We start from the raw sequence: 16,644 nt of genomic DNA on the forward strand, positions 1-16,644 counted from the left end.
AGTTCTCATGGCGGATTGAGCCCACGTGTACTGCGGTAAAGTGGATACCAACGGAAACCCTTTAGGGAAGAAAATACCTTCCGCGACAGGAGTCTCCAGTCAAAGAACCCAGGGCCAACAGAGAATATTAAACTCCCACTGAACCCCTGTGAGGTACTGTAGGCAGCCAATTTTCACACAGCAAGATCCCACAGACAGCCATGTGATGTTGACGAGACAATCGCTTTTTTGTGATGTTGGTTGAGGGATAAATATTGACCAGGGCACCAGGGAGTCCACCCGTGCTCTTCTTCGAAATAGTGCCAAGGAGTCTTTTACATCCACCTCAGGGAGCAGACGGGGCCTCGGTTCAACGTCTCGTCCCAGTCCAGGCACAAGTCTCTGCAGTGGGACGTGAAGCCACAACCTCCTGCCTCAGAGGCAGGAGAGTTCCCCACTGAGTCACGGCCGACACTAGACCCCCGGAAAGGAGAGATACCTGAGGGGGAGAAGGGGGGGTGTTGTGGCGGGGGGTAGGGGGGGGGGAGAGCAGAGGAAGGACAAATTTTCCATAGATCTTTGTTTCCCACATGGTGTTTCCATTATTGCTGGTGAAATCTAATCCCGTAGCAGAGCTATTTACTGATTCACTGGCTGCAAGTACCAGAACAGCTTGGCATTAGCACGGGTTGTTAATCTCACACACACGTGCACACGCACACGAGATATTAGTTAGCTGGCAGCCGAGGATGTTTGTGGCTGCCAGCTAACTTATTCAGTAACTGCAGCCACAGGAACGCTCATGTCACAGGATGAGAGATCCGTGGAACATGCAACACAGAAGCAACCCTTCCTGCCTGTGCCAATATTGGTGCTAACTCTTCAAATCGGGTTGGATTATTCTGCAGATAACACGGGCAGAAGATGAACTACTCCTTCCCCTTCTGCTGTCACTCTCGGGATTTGCCCTGGAAGTGGCGGAGAACATAGAATGCGTCGTGCAATGTTTGGGTAGGTGTTACTTTTTTGGGCCTTATGTTTAGATATTCTGCTCGTGCTCAACATCACTGAGCAAGCCTTATAAATGGAACTTACATTCCCTCTGCACCAGAGTGTGTCTTTACCTCCCTTTCAGCCATTGTTCATTGTTCATAGATTTATATATAACCTTCAGAGCTGTTCACCGACCGGCACGGACACAATGGGCTGAAATGGCATCCTTTTGCGCTGTAAATTTCTATGTTTCTATGTTTCTAACATATAGCTAAACAATAGCAAGGCCCACCTATTAGGGGGCAGTGTCTAAAAATTAGAGCCAGACCTTTCAGGAGTGAAATTAGGAAACACTTCTGCACACAAAGGGTGGTAAAAGTTTGGAACTCTCTTCCGCAAACAGCAATTGATGCTAGATCAATTGTTAATTTTAAATCGAAGATTGATACCATTTTGTTCAAGACAGAGATCGATAGATTTTTGATGTTAAGGGAATCGAGGGATATGGGAATAGTGCAGGAAAGTGGAGTTGAGGTAGAAGATCAGCCATGATCTTATTGAATGGCGGAACAGGCTCGAGGGGCCGAATGGCCAACTCCTGTTCCTATGTTCCTATGTTGACATGTTCTTCCCACTCATCTTTGGTAAGTGGATAGAATATACTCGCTACCAAACTTAGACACCGGCTCTAAACTGACAGACAATTTATTTGATGTGGAGCAAGTCATTAAACAGTAGTCAGCGCAAAACAGAGCAGACCTATGGGAAAAAGCGGGAATATGATGTTGAGATAGAGGATCAGCCATGATCATATTGAATGGTGGTGCAGACTTGAAGGGCCGAATGGCCTACCACTGCTCCTATTTTCTATGTAAACCCCTGCAGGATGCTCCCGATCTCCTACTGTAACTTCCGGGGAAGATGATCAGAAATCCACGAGTAATAGTGTAAATTATCAATTTTAGCCATTTCAGTCAGGTCTCCCATAGTTCTGATAGAAACATAGAAAAATAGATGCAGGAGTAGGCCATTCGGCCCTTCGTGCCTGCACTGCCATTCAATAAGATCATGGCTGATCATTCCTTCAGTACCCCTTTCCTGCTTTCTCTCCATATCCCTTGATCACCTGAACCGTAAGAGCCATACCTAACTCCCTCTTGAATATATCCAGTGAACTGGCATCAACAACTCTCTGCTGCAGGGAATTCCACGGGTTAACAAATCTCTGAGTGAAGAAGTTTCTCCTCATCTCATTCCTAAATGGCTTACCCCTGATCCTAAGACAATGTCCGCTGGTTCTGGACTTCCACAACATCAGGAACATTCTTCCCGCATCTAACCTGTCCAGTCCCGTCATAATCTTATGCGTTTCTATGAGATCCCCTCTCATCCTTCTAAACTCCAGTGAATAAAGACCCAGTTGATCCAGTCTCTCCTCATATGACAGCCCAGCCATCCCTGGAATCAGTCTGGTGAACCTTCGCTGCACTCCCTCAATAGCACAAACGTCCTTCCTCAGACTAGGAGACCAAAACTGAACACAATATTCCAGGTGAGGCCTCACTAAGGCCCTGTACAACTGCAGTAAGACCTCCCTGCTTCAATATTCAAATCCCCTAGCTATGAAGGCCAACATACCATTTGCCTTCTTTACCGCCTGTTGTACCTGCGTGCCCACTTTCAGTGACTGTTGAACCATGACACCCAGGTCTCGTTGCACCTCCCCTTTTCCTAATCTGCCGCCATTCAGATAATATTCTGCTTTCGTGCTTTTGCCCCCAAAATGGATAACCTCACATTTATCCACATTATACTCAATCTACCATGCATTTGCCCACTCACTTAACCTGTCCAAGTCACCCTGCAGCCTCTTAGCGTCCTCCTCGCAGCTCACACCGCCACCCAGTTTAGTGTCATCTGCAACCTTGGAGATATTACACTCTATTCCTTCATCCAAATCGTTAATGTATATTGTAAAGAGCTGAGGTCCCAGCACTGAGCCCTGCGGCACTCCACTAGTCACTGCCTGCCATTCTGAAAAGGACCCGTTTATCCCGACTCTCTGCTTCCTGTCTGCCAACCAGTTCCCTATCCACATCAGTATATTACCCCCAATACCATGAGCTTTGATTTTGCACAACAGTCTCTTGTGCGGGACCTTGTCAAAAGCCTTTTGAAAGTCCAAATACACCACATCCACTGGTTCTCCCTTGTCCACTCTGCTCGTTACATCCTCAAAATTCCAGAAGATTCGTCAAGCATGATTTCCCGTTCATAAATCCATGCTGACTTGATCCGATCCTGTCACCGCTTTCCAAATGCGCTGCTATTTCGTCCTTCATGATTGATTCCAACATTTTCCCCATTACTGATGTCAAGCTAACCGATCTATAATTAACCGTTTTCTCTCTCCCTCCTTTTTTTAAAAGTGGTATTACATTAGCCATGGGAACTGATCCAGAGTCGATTGACTGTTAGAAAATGATCACCAATGCATCCACTATTTCTAGGGCCACTTCCTTGAGCACTCTGGGATGCAGACTGTCAGGCCCCGGGGATTTATCGGCCTTCAATCCCATCAATTTCCCTAACACAATTTCCCGCCTAATAAGGATATCCTTCAGTTCCTCCTCACTAGACTCACTGTCCCCTATTACCTTCAGAAGGTTATTTGTATCTTCCTTCGTGAAGATAGAACCAAACTATTGGTTCAATTGGTCTGCCATTTCTTTGTCCCCCATTATAATTTCACCTGAATCCGACTGCAAGGGACCTATGTTTGTCTTTACTAATCTTTTTATTTTCACATATTTATAGAAGCTTTTGCAGTCAGTTTTTATATTCCCTGTAAGCTTCCTCTCATACTCTATTTTCCCCTCTTAATTAAACCCTTAGTCCTTCTCTGTGAATTCTAAATTTCTCCCAGTCCTCAGGTTTGTTGCTTTTTCTAGCCAATTTATATGCCTCTTTCTTGGCTTTAACACTTATCCTTAATTTCCTTTGTTAGCCATGGTTGAGCCACCTTCCCAGTTTTATTTTTACTCCAGACAGGGATGTACATTTGCTGAAGTTCATCCATGTGATCTTTAAATGCTTGCCATTGCTTATCCACTGTCAATCCTTTGAGTATTGTTTGCCAGTCTAATCTAGCCAATTCACGCCTCATACCGTCAAAGTTACCTTTCCTAAGTTCAGGACCCTAGTTTTCGAATTAACTTTGTCACTCTCCATCTTAATAAGGAATTCCACCATATTATGGTCACTTTTCCCCAAGGGGCCTCGCACAACAAGGTTGCTAATTAGTCCCTTCTCATTACACATCACCCAGTCTAGGATGGCCAGCTCCCTGGTTGGTTCCTCGACATATTGGTCTAGAAAACCATCCCTAACATACTCCAGAAAATCCTCCTCCACCGCATTGCTACCAGTTAGGTTAACCCAATCAATGTGTAGATTAAAGTCGCCCATGATAATTGCTGTACCTTTATTGCACAAATCTGTTATCCTGTCAAAGAATCTCTGCCTCTGGCAGGTTGTGGGTTCGTCCCACTCCAGGACCGTACTGAGGGAGTGCTTCACTGTCCGAGGTGCCGTCTTTCAGATGAGACATTAAACCAAGGTCCCATCTGCTCCCTCAGGTGGAGGTAAAAGATCCCATGGCACTATTCGAGAAAAAGCCAGGGAGTTCTCCCCAATGTCCTGGCTAACATTTAGCCCTCAACCAACATCACTAAAATAGATTTACGCAAAGCAAGCTCTTACAAACAGCAATGTCATGAAGACCAGCTCATCCGTTTTAGTGATGTTGATTGAAAGAAAGAAAGAAAGACTTGGATTTATATAGCGCCTTTCACGACCATCGGACATTTCAAAGTGCTTTAAAACCAATGAAGTACATTTGAAGTGTAGTCACTGTTGTAATGTGCCCAGCAAGCTCCCACAGACAGCAATGTGATAATTACCAGTTAATCTGTTTTCGTGATGTTGATTGAGGGATAAATATTGGCCAGGACACCAATATTTTCTCAATTCTCAGATTTTCTTGTTTTTTCTCAGTTTTTCTCCCCTGCTCTTCTTCACAGTAGTGCCATGGGACCTTTTACATCCACCTGAGAGGGCAGACGGGGCCTCGGGTTAATGTCTCATCCAAAAGACGGAAGAATGAAGGATGAATGTTGGTTATGTCACCGGGAACTGCCTCAGTACTACACAGGAGTTTCGGGTGAGATTTTATGCTCAAGTCTCTGAACTGGATCTGTGAACCCACAACCTTCTGACTCAGATATAGGTCTGCTAGCCACTGAGCCAGGGCTGACACCAACATTAATCGTCCTGCATGTGCAGAACATCCGTCCTTCTGATATCTGACTTAGATTAACTTTACATCAGCTCACATTCCTGATCTTTGCCACCTCATATTTCAAAGCCTTGTTCTGGATTCACTTTATCTAACCCAGATACCCGTCCAGCTCTGTCACTAATGACTGTTGACTGACATAGCTTCAAGTATTTCTGCGCCATCCGAAGATTTTAATTGCCTTTTGGCAGGCTGTCTTATCTGTTTTTCTGCTAAATTCATTCTGACTTCGCACGCACTTAAAAATATGTGCGGATGTTGGAGAGAAGTTGATGGATCTGCGCAGTCGGAGATGGAAGCTTTTGGTTATATAACGTAATATCTCCACGTGATCTATCCTGTGGGTCTGCAACTTAAATTGATTGAAATTCCCCTGTATTTGGCTGCAGTTTCGGGACTGAGGATGAACTCGTTGTATCAAGTGACACCTTCACCGTATTGTTTTCTGCACGTCCCACACTTATCCTTTGAGACAATGAAGTGTCTGACCCATAAACCAGTCACCGAAAGAACTGATCCACATCCAAAAGAATGGCAGCCCTGCTGTTTCCCCTGATGAATGCAAGCACTGTTTTTATTCTTACACACATCCTTTTCAAAATGTAATTTCATTTTTTTGTTTTGTGTAGAATGAAGATGCATCAGTAAAATAGCAGTGTTATGTTCATAATAAAGCAATGTGACTAAGTTATATAGACATGAGTAAGTGTGAACTTAGCTCCTTTATTCAAACTCCAGAGTGCTGGTACAGCATGGGAAGTCGGCTTATATACAGTGCTCCCAAGGGATGCTGGAATCCCTTAAGACTCCATTGAGTATAAATACAGGGTCATTGACTTCAATATCGTGTGATAAGTTGCGCCATTATGGTACGTGCTTTGTTGATGCCGCCTGTCCTCGACATGATCATGAAGATCAGGATGGACAAGAGAGAGCCTTGTTTTGAGCTCCCTTTTCATGAGCAGCTCGGCTGGGGGAACCCTGGTGAGCGAGTGGGGTCTGGTGCAGTAGCTAAGCAGGACTCAGGACAGGTGGGTCTGCAGGGAACCTTCCAACACACTTTTCAAGCTTTGCTTGATGGTTTGGACTGCCCGTTCCACCTGGCCATTGGATGCAGGCTTGAACAGGGCAGATGTGACGTGCTTGATCCCATTGCGAGTCATGAATTCCTTGAATTCAACACTGGTGAAGCACGGCCATTTGTCGCTGACAAGGACATCAGGCGGGCAGTGCGTGGCGAACATGGCTTGTAGGCTTTCAGTGGTGGCAGTGTACGTGCTTACGGACATTATTACACACTCAATCCATTTTGAAAACGCATCCACAACAACTAAAAATATTTTGCCTAGAAGCGGGCCCGCAAAGTCAACGTGGATCCTAGACCACGGTTTGGAGGGCCATGACTACAAACGTAGCGATGCTCAGTTGAAAGCAAGTGTTGCATTGGCGCACCATGCCTTTGTGAGTTGATGCCGGGCCACCTCACATGGGATCTGGCTATAACTTTCATCATTAATATGCCTGGGTGGGTACTGTGTAGGTTGCGTATGAACATTTCCATGCCTTTCTTAGGCAAAACCATGCGATTGCCCTACAAAAGACAGTCCGCCTGTATGGACATTTAGTCTTTGCACCGCTGGAATGACTTGATCTCTTCATGCCTCTCCGCTGGGACGCTGGACCATTTCCCATGGAGGACACAGTTTTTTACAAGGGACAGTAAAGGATCCTGGCTGGTCCAGGTCCTGATCTGGCGGGCCGTAACGGGTGACTTTTTGTTTTCAAATGCATCCATCACCAAGAGCAAGTCTGCAGGCTGTGCCATTTCCACCCCGGATGCGGGCAGAGGCATTGGTATTAATCCCTTTGCTCTCTGAGAATAGTGATATGAGCAGCTTATGGTCGGTTTCTAACTCAAACTTGAGACCAAACAGATACTGGTGCATTTTTTTCACCCCGTAAATGCATGCCAGAGTTTTTTCAATCATGCTTTAGGCCCTTTCAGTCTTGGACAAACTCTTGGACGCATAGGCGATCGGTTGCAATGTTCCCGATCCGTTAGCTTGTTGTAACACACACCCGACCCCGTACGACGACGTATCACAAGCTATGGGTTATACAGAACAAGCAGTTTGTTGGAACATAACAGATTTCTAGCTTTCTCAAATGCAGCCTCTTGTGACTTCCCCCATACCCAGTCATCTCCCTTGTGTAGCAACACATGTCGGGGTTCTAGCAAGGTGCTTAACCCGGGTAGGAAATTACCAAAATAATTGAGGAGTCCCAGGACCGACCGCAGCTCCGTCATGTTCTGTGGTCTCGGCGCGTTCTTGATGGCCTCCGTCTTGGCGTCGGTGGGTCTGGTGCCGTCTGCCGCGACTCTTCCCCCTAAGAACTCGACCACCGGCACCAGGAAAATTAACTTTGAGCATTTCAACCTGAGCCCCACGTGACCTAGCTGACTTAGAACCTCTTCCAGGTTCTTCAAGTGCTCGATGGTGTCCCGACCTGTGATCAATATGTCGTCCAGGAAAACCACGGTGCACGGAACCGACTTTACCAGGCTCTCCATGTTCCTTTGAAAGATTGCCGCGGCTGATCGAATCCCAAACGGGCATCTATTGTAGATGAACAGACCTTTGTGCGTGTTGATGCAGGTGAGGCCTTTCGAAGATTCCGCCAGCTCCTGCGTCATGTAGGCCGAGGTCAGGTCCAACTTGGTGAACGTCTTCCCTCCAGCCAGGATCACAAATAGGTCACCTGCCTTGGGTAGCGGGTACTGGTCCTGTAACGAAAAACGGTTAATCGTTACTTTATAGTCCCCACAAATTCTGACCATGCCATCGCCTTTGAGAACCCGAACAATCAGACTGGCCCACTCGTTGAACACCACCGGCGCGATGATGCCTTCTTGCTGCAGCCTGTCCAGCTCAATTTCCACTTTCTCTCACATCATATATGGCACTTCCATGCCTTGTGGTGGATGGGTCGTGTACCGGGAACCAGGTGGATCTGCACCTTTGCCCCCGAGAAACTTCCGATGCCTGACTCAAATGACGACGGGAACTTACTCGGAACCTGGGCGTCATCGACGGACGAGAGCGCTCGGATGTCGTCCCAGTTCCAGCAGATTTTTTCCTGCCAGCTTCTGCCGAACAGTATGGGGCCATCTCCTGGTACAATCCATAGTAGGAGTTCGTGCACTGCTCCAGCATAGGAGACTTTTATTGCTGCGCTGCCAATTACAGGGATCAGCTCTTTAGTGTAAGTTCTTAGCTTGGTATGAATGGGGCTAAGCTTGGGCCTGTGTGCCTTGCTGCACCACAGCCTCTCGATGGCCTTTTTTCTCATGATGGACTGACTCGCACCCATGTCCAGTTCCATGGATACTGGAATTCCGTTCAGTTCAACTTTTAACATGATCAGTGGACATTTCATGGTGAAGGTGTGTACCCCATACACTTCTGCCTCCTCGGTTTGAGTCTCTAGTTCAGCCTGATCCGCCATAGAAACATAGAAAATAGGTGCAGGAGTAGGCCATTCAGCCCTTCGAGCCTGCACCACCATTCAATGAGTTCATGGCTGAACATTCAGTACCCCATTCCTGCTTTCTCGCCATACCCCTTAATCCTCCTAGTAGTAACGACTACATCTAACTCCTTTTTGAATATATTTAGTGAATTGTCTAACTCCTTTTTGAATATATTTAGTGAATTGACTAGGCTTACATTCTCTAGAGTTTAGAAGAATGAGAGGTGATCTCATTGAAACATACAACATTCTTACAGGGCTTGACAGGGTAGATGCAAGGAGGATGTTTCCTCTGGCTGGGAATCTAGAACCAGGGGTCACAGTTTCAGAATAAGAGGTCGGCCATTTAGGACTGAGATGAGGATAAATTTCTTCACTCAGAGGGCGATGAATCTTTGGAATTCTCTACCCCAGAGGGCTGTGGAGGCTCAGTCATTGAGTATATTCAAGACAGAGATCGATAGATTTTTCGATATTAAGGGAATTAAGGGATATGGGGATAGTGCAGGAAAGTGGAGTTGAGGTAGAAGATCAGCCATGATCTTATTGAATAGAGGAACAGGCTCTAGAGGCTGAATGGCTTCCTCCTTCTCTTAGTTCTTATGTTCTTATGTTCTGTCTTGAAGCCAGCTAGTTATGCATTCTGCTACTTTTCCCCTGACATCCACATGCTCTGATCTTATTCATTAGTCTATTATGTGGTACCTTATTGAAGGCCTTTTGAAAATTTAGATAAATTACAACTACTGCATTTCCATTGTCTAATCCCTCTGTTACTTCTTCAAAGAATTCAATGGGATTGGACCAGAAAGACTCCCTTTTGAAATCCATACTGACTATGCATTATTGCACTTTTGGCTTCTAGATGTTCTTTTATTTTCTCCTCTGGTAGGGATTCCATTATTTTTCCGACCACTGATGCTAAGCTGACTGATCTCTAGTTCCCTGGACATGTTCTATCTCCCTTCTTAAATATAGGTAACACGTTAGCTATCCGCCAAGTTCTCTGGCTCTACATCTTGTTCTAATGAATTATTATAAATGTGTAGTACTGTCTCTGCTATTTCTTCCCTAGATTCTTTTAAAATGTGCAGATATAATCCGTCAGGACCAGGGATTTTATTCTGTTTGAGTTTGATTCGTTTATTTAATATTTCTCCTCTTTTTATTTTCAATGCAGTTATCTCATTTCTAATCTCATCATTCGATGTCATGTCCACCTGTTCTGTCTCCCTGATAAATACTGAAGCAAGGTAATTATTTAATATTTCTGCCATCTCTCTATTGCTGGTTTAGAAGGCTAAGGGGTAATTTGATCGAAATTTTCAAGATATTAAGGCGAACAGATAGGTTAGATAGAAACTATTTCTGCTGGTTGTGGAGTTTAGCACTAGGGACTATAGTCTAAAAATTAGAGCCAAACCTTTCAGGAATGAAATTAAGAAACACTTCTATACACAAGGGGTGGTAGAAGTTTGGAACAGTCTTCCGCAAACGACAATTGATGTTAGATCTATTGTTAATTTGTTAGATTTTTGTTAACCAAACGTATTAAGGGATATGGAGGTATATGCAGGTATATGGACTTAGATCAGGCTTGATTTAATTGAATGGCAGAACAGGGTCAAGGGGCTAAATGGCCTACTCCTGTTCCTATGATATCCGAGGTAAACCTCACTTAACAATCCTTATCAGTTTTCTGTTGTTCACTGATATTAGCTAAGGAGTAATAATGCAAATTGAAACAAACTTTAGATGACTGGATTGAGGATAGATTGCAGGGAAAATCAGAGGTCGGGAAATTCTTCGGCGCTGTCGATGAATTAATGTTGGCAGGGCAGGAGCAGCTCCAAGGAATTTCCCACCCAATGTACTTGCAACCTACAAGGGCGTTTTTTTTAATTAAATTATTTGTGGAAAACTTATGTATTCGCCTTTTTTCTCCTGATTCTTAATCACAAACACATTTCTGATTCTTTTGCAAACGGGGGCCAAATTTGTTTGGTAACCCCATTGAATATCTGCGGTAACTCTGATAGGAGTTAGGCAAAACCATTCAGAAAATAGTCTGGATCTAGATAGACTGGGTCCCAAACTTATTTGGGAAATCAGTAGGGCTTCTAAGGAATGCGGTCGCCACCCATTCCTTATGACGCCAGCCATGTCAGTAGAGTTGGGGCTGGAAGCAAGGAGACCCTACACTTGAGCTATGGATCGATCCTCCTCTGAAACGTGGTGGTTTGCAGGGTTTGCAGCTCATCTGCACATTCGCTGGAGGTGTCCCATTGTTCCATAGCTTTTGCATGCATAGTGTTTGAAGCGGCATTGATGGGCTTGATGATCACCTCCGCAGCGCCAACAAGGTGTTAACTGTCTCGCATTAATATTTGATGGTGGACTCTGGGTCATCTGAGGTCATGCAGTTGCAGGCGTGTAAGCTCTGCCATATGCACTCCTGCCTGAAACCGACGTTACTTTGTGTGCAGTACTTGCCAAAACCTCTTTATGCTGCGAAATTTGTTTGGTGTTATCGCTGGTGGACATAAATGCCTGGGCTATCGTTATGGCTTTGCTCAGGTTCGGTATTTCAATAGTCAATAGTTTGCGAAGGATAACCTCATGGCAAATGCCAAGCACAAAGAAGTCTCTTAGCATTTGCTCAAGGAATCCATTGAATTCACAATGTCCTGCAAGGCGCCTTAATTCGGCGATGTAGCTCGCCACTTCCTGGCCTTCAGACCGTTGACATGTGTAAAATCGATACCTTGCCATCAGAACGCTCTCCTTCAGATTTAGGTGCTCCCTGACCAGCGTACACCGTTCTTCATGCGATTTGGTTGTTGGTTTCGCTGGAGTTCGAAGATTATTCATGAGGCCATAGGTTGTTGCCCCACAGACGGTGAGGAGGATCGCCCTTCGTTTGGCAGTGTTCTCATCCCCTTCCAGCTCATTGGCCACGAAGTATTGGTCGAGTCACTCCACGAAGGCCTCCCAATCGTCCCCTTCTGAGAATTTCTCCAGGATACCAACAGTTCTCTGCATTTTTGCGTGATTGTTTGTTATCTCGTCGCCAGTTGTTATGTTCATAATAAAGCAATGTAACTTAGTACTGTAGATGTTAGTAAGTGTGACCTTAGCTCCTTTATTCAAACTCCAGAGTGCTGGTACAGCGTGGGAGGCCTGCTTATATACAGTGCTCCCAAGGGATGCTGGGATCCCTTGGGACTCCAACAGGTATGCCCTCTGGTGGTGGGATGATACAGGTTGCAAAAGGTTGCATACATAACAGCTAGCACAGTGATAATGTGTGGACAAATAATGATCCGGAGAAGTGGGTTCAAATCCCACCACGGCAGCTGGGGAGCTTAAATTCAGTTAGTTAAATAAATCTGGAATAAAAAGCTAGTATCAGTAATGGTGACCTTGAAACTACTGGACTGTCATTAAAAACTCATCTGGTTCACTAATGTCCTTTAGGGAAGGAAATCTGCCGTCCTTACCCGGTCTGGCCTATATATCATCATAGGCAGTCCCTCGAAATCGAGAAAGACTTGCTTCTACTCTAAAAGTGAGTTCTTAGGTGACTGAACAGTCCAATACGGGAATTACAGTCTCTGTCACAGGTGGGATAGACAATGGTTGAAGGAAAGGGTGGGTGGGGAGTCTGGTTTGTCGCACGCTCCTTTCGCTGCCTGCGCTTGTTTTCTGTATGCTTTCGGCGATGAGACTTGAGGTGCTCAACGCCCTCCCGGATGCTCTTCCTCCACTTAGGACGGTCTTTGGCCAGGGACTCCCAGGTGTCGGTGAGGATGTTGCATTTTATCATAGAGGCTTTGAGGGTGTCCTTGAAGCATTTCCTCTGTCTACCTGGGGCTCAGTCTGGCCTATATGGCAATGAAGTTGACTCTTAACTGGTCTCTGAAATGAGAGCCACTCAGTTGTATCAAACCGCTAGTACGGTGGGAGTACCTTCACCACATGGACTGCAGGGGTTCAAGAAGGCAGGTAACCACCACCTTCTCAAGGGCAATTTGGGATGGGCAATAAATGCTGGCCTTGCCAGCGATGCCCACATCCCATGTACGAATTTTTAAAAAAATACTCTGTTCAAAAGGACTTTTTAAAAAAAATCTCTTGTGAGGAGCTCAGGAGTTCAACTTCTTTGAGCTTCAGTCATCATGAAGGCCTAAAGTGCAAGTTTCGGGCTTGCATTGCTAGGTGAACTTTATTTGTAGTGAATTTCCATTGGTTCCTTCGGGCAGGTTACCAGCTAGAAGATCGTGAGGGATTCCACTGACACTGGAATTCCACTGGGGGAGAAGGGGAGAAGTGAGTTAGAGGGAACAAAGAAATATGGGCAGGAGTAGGCCATTCGGCCCATCAAGCCTGCTCCGTCATTCATTGAGATCATGGCTGATCTTCTACCTCAATTCCATCTTCCCGCGCTATCCCCATATCCCTTGATTCCCTTAATATCCAAAAATCTATTGATCTCTGCCTTGAATATATTCAATACCTGAGCCTCCACAGCACATTGGGGTAGAGAATTCCAAAGTTTCACAACCCATTGAGCAAAGAAATATCTCCTCATCTCAGACCTAAATGGCCGACCTCTTATTCTGAGACTGTGACCCCTGGTTCTAGACTCCCCAGCCCAGGGAAACACCCTCCCTGTCAAGGCCTGTAAGGCCTGTAAGTGTTTCAATGAGGGGCGGGGAGGGCAGGTGGTGACTCAGGGAAACCCAGGTGGGATTGCAACACTCGCTGTCTTGTACAGGAAGTGAGTTTCATTATTAAAGTTTTCACGGAACGGCTGTTAATAAAGTATGGACTGGCACAAAGAATGAGAGGAGATCTCATTGAAACATAAGATTCTGAGGGGGACTGACGAGGTAGATGCTGAAAGGTTGGTTTTCCCTGGCTGTAGAGTCTAGAGGGTCACAGTCTCAGGACAAGGAGTCGGTCTTTTTAGACTGAGATGAGGAGGAATTTCTTCACTCAGAGGGTGGTGAATCTTTGGAATTCTCTTCCCCAGAGGGCTGTGGATGCTCAGTCATTGAATATATTCCAGACAGAGATCCATAGATTTTTGGACTCCAGAGGAATCGAGGGATAAGGGGATCATGTGGGAAGTGGAGTTGAGGTCGGAGATCAGCCATGATCTTATTGAATGGCGGAGCAGGCTCGAGGGGCCGAATGGCCTACTCCTGCTCCTAATTCTTGTGTCCTTAAGTGGAGTAAAAGCAAGTAGTGAGTAAGACAGTGGGAACACAGGAACAGGAGTAGACTATTCAGCGCTTCGAGCCTCTCGAAGTGCAGTTACTGTTGCAGTGTAGAAATGCAAGGTCCTCGCCAGTGTCCTGGACAATATTTATCCCTCAACCAACATCACTAAAACAGATTATCTGGGCATTTACTCATTGCTGTTTGTGGGAGCTTGCTGTGTGCAAATTAGCTGCTGCATTTCCTACATTACAGCAGTGACCACACTCCAAAAGTACTTCATTGGCTGTAAAGCCCATTCGACCTGGATTCATTAGCCCTGAGACAAGAGCCACATCGGACGTAAGAGGCTCGGTGATACCACAGGATGGCCTAACACCACTGGGGTCTTCAGTCCTCTGGTAGTACCCGGCCGTCTGTGGCCTATTTTGTGGGGTGCGCGCCGCGATGGTGCAGCCCAGCACTCTGTTTCTGTGCCGGGCTGCGACCACGGCACAGAAGCAGATCCCGCATCACCGGTGGCCGAGAGGATGCCTCTCGCCCCACAGCAGAGCTCGCACCGTGCCCTCCTCTTCAAGGGGAGGGCCCTGTGCTCACGCCAGCGCCAGCGCCCCGCGGAGCGGCCGAGCAGCGTTGGAAGAGCCGCGCGCTTACAGCCCTGGCCCCGCCCCGACAGGAAGGGGAGCGCCTGACAAAGCGCTCAACTTCCTGTCGGGGGCGGGAACCCAATTTCGCGGCCGGGGCGCAGGAGGTCTCGCCTCGGTCACCGCCCCCAAACGGGGCGATACCGGATTTCGACACCAGTTTGTTTGCGAAGACGTTAGGAGGGCAGTTTGCAATGGGAAGCAGTACTCCTTCTATGCCTCCTAAGTAACCATCGATACTTCACAGTGCCTCCTTAAGCAAACCTCACCTGAGCCATCATTGAGCAAGTGGCATGTTCTATAGACTTGGTGGCAGGGTACTTACTCGTGAACCCTCTTTGCCTTGGGTGTAACCTTGCACTGTGTAACTGCCATTCCCTCTTGTTACCTCTAGACTTGACTAATTCAACGCACTCCTGGCCAGCCTCGCACGTTCTACCCTCCGTAAGCTTGAAGTCATCCAAAACTCTGTTGCCGCGTGTCCTAACTCGCACCAAGTCCCGTTCACCCATCACCCCTGTGCTCGCTGAGCTACATAGGCTCACCGTTAAGCAACGCCTCGATTATAACATTCTCAGCCTCCTTTTCATGACTTCGTCCCTCCCTATCTCTGAAATCTCCTCCAGCCCCACTACCTCCCCAAGATAATCTCTTCCAAATCTGACATCTCTGATTTTAATCGCTCCACCATTGGTGGCGTGCCTTCAGCTGCCAGGGCCCTAATCTCCAGAGTTCCCTTCCTAAGCTTCTCCGTCTATCCACCTCCATCTTCTTCTTTAAGGTGCTCCTTAAAGCCGATCTCTTTGACCAAGCTTTAGGTCACCTGTCTGAAGATCTCCTTATGTGGCTCGGTGTCAAGTTTTGTTTGATAAAGCTACATTAAAGGCGCTATATAAATATAAGTTGTTGTTGTTCCTTCTCCTGTTCTACCTCCATTATAAGGACAGATAGGGGGAAGGTCCAAGGTGAACTTCCTGGCAAGAGCTCCATGACAGAAGAGTGGGCAGCAAAAGATTTCCTAACTTGGAACTGCCTAAAAGGCAGCTTTCCGAATACTTCCTTCATGGGATAGCGGAGAACAGAATTTTCCAATCTCTTCAGTGAAAGCTGGAGTTTCAGGCAAAAATTGGGGGGGCTCAATCAGAGCCAAGGAGCCCAACCACCTCAACCACCTCCTGGTTTGACAGGTCATGCGGGTAACAATCCCTTTTATCTACAGGTGAGATTCTGCAGCAAATGGTGGAATTTGTGGGACAGAACTTCTGCCCTCGTTAGCCCCTCTTTTATACACACATACCATTCGGCCAGAACTAGAGTACTGCGTGCAGTTCTGGTCACCACATTACAGGAAAGATGTGACTGTACTGGAGAGGCTACAGAGGAGATTTACAAGGATATTGCCTGGACTGGAGAATTTTAGCTATGAGGATAGATTGGATAGGCTGGGGTTGTTTTCTTTGGAACAGAGGAGGCTGAGGGTAGACCTTGTTGAGGTGTATAAAATTATGAGGGGTCTAGATAGAGTGGATAGGAAGGACCTATTCCCCTTAGCAGAGGGATCAACAACCAGGGGGCATAGATTTAAAGTAATTGGTAGGAGGTTTAATGGGGATTTGAGGGGAAATTTCTTCACCCAGAGGGTGGTGGGGGTCTGGAACTCACTGCCTGAAAGGGTGGTAGGGGCAGAAACACTCACCGCATTTAAAAAGTACTTGGATGTGCACTTAAAGTGCTGTAACCTACTATGGACTGGAAAGTGGGATTAGGCTGGATAGCTCTTGGTCGGCCGGCACGGACACGATGGGCCGAAATGGCCTCCTTCCGTGCTGTAAATTTCTATAGGCTAGACTTTCCCTAAAGGCCCTCAACGCCCAATTGCCCACTGAGATGAACCGCTAACGTTTGGTGAGAAAAGCT

The 16,644-nt window shown here is 46.4% G+C and overlaps 1 long non-coding RNA gene across 1 annotated transcript in view; it reads left to right on the top strand.

Moving 5' to 3' along the window:
* Positions 1-779: 779 nt before the first annotated feature.
* LOC139272570 (uncharacterized) overlaps positions 780-16,644 on the top strand; it is a 29,393-nt gene continuing 13,528 nt past the window's right edge. The window contains exons 1-3 of the long non-coding RNA XR_011594893.1: positions 780-990; positions 5,055-5,194; positions 10,041-10,113. This is a non-coding gene — a long non-coding RNA (uncharacterized lncRNA). The remainder of the gene's footprint in view (positions 991-5,054; positions 5,195-10,040; positions 10,114-16,644) is intronic.

The sequence above is a fragment of the Pristiophorus japonicus genome, chromosome 9, assembly GCF_044704955.1.
Source record: "Pristiophorus japonicus isolate sPriJap1 chromosome 9, sPriJap1.hap1, whole genome shotgun sequence".
NCBI lineage: Eukaryota > Metazoa > Chordata > Chondrichthyes > Pristiophoridae > Pristiophorus > Pristiophorus japonicus.